This window comes from Austrofundulus limnaeus, unplaced genomic scaffold (genome assembly GCF_001266775.1).
Source record: "Austrofundulus limnaeus strain Quisiro unplaced genomic scaffold, Austrofundulus_limnaeus-1.0 Scaffold157, whole genome shotgun sequence".
Taxonomy (NCBI): domain Eukaryota; kingdom Metazoa; phylum Chordata; class Actinopteri; order Cyprinodontiformes; family Rivulidae; genus Austrofundulus; species Austrofundulus limnaeus.
In genome coordinates, this window is record NW_013952559.1 from 411,165 (window position 1) to 411,777 (window position 613).

Below are 613 nucleotides of genomic sequence, written 5' to 3' on the forward strand. Positions count from 1 at the left end.
TCACTTGGGGTCATTTGAGCGTTTTGCAAGAAAATACATTCAACTTTTTCCACAGATATTAGCCATTTTATTGTATATTTCCAACAATATATAATCCACTTCTATATGCATATTGCAAACATTTTACAATTTTTATATATATTCCATTTTGGAGAATGGGAGCCACCACTGTGGCCACATGGTGAACAAACAAAGCACAGCAAGGTAACAGCAGATGAGAAGAGAAAAGGCATGCTCAGAGTGAGACAGGATACAATCCTGCACAGATGGGTACAGTCAGTGGTGGGCACAGGTCCACTCATCTGATAACTTTATAAATAAGTAATGAACATAACTCACGCTAAAATAATAAATAATTTTATTTTCCATGCTGCTCCCTCCTCTTGTAAACAGATCTTCTGACTCTCCCAGCATCCTTTGCAGCATGGACATTGCTCAGTCACAGACTAGCCTGGCCCTTGCCTTCCTACGCAGCTCCGCTCAATTCTAGTTTCCCTTCTCTGCTCCGTTTGGGACTTCTCCCATGGACTATTTCGCAGATACCGCTACCTTTGCTTAGCGCAAAGCATCATGGTCCAGTTTGGGGGCATCCGGTGCCGGTGTGTGGATGAAA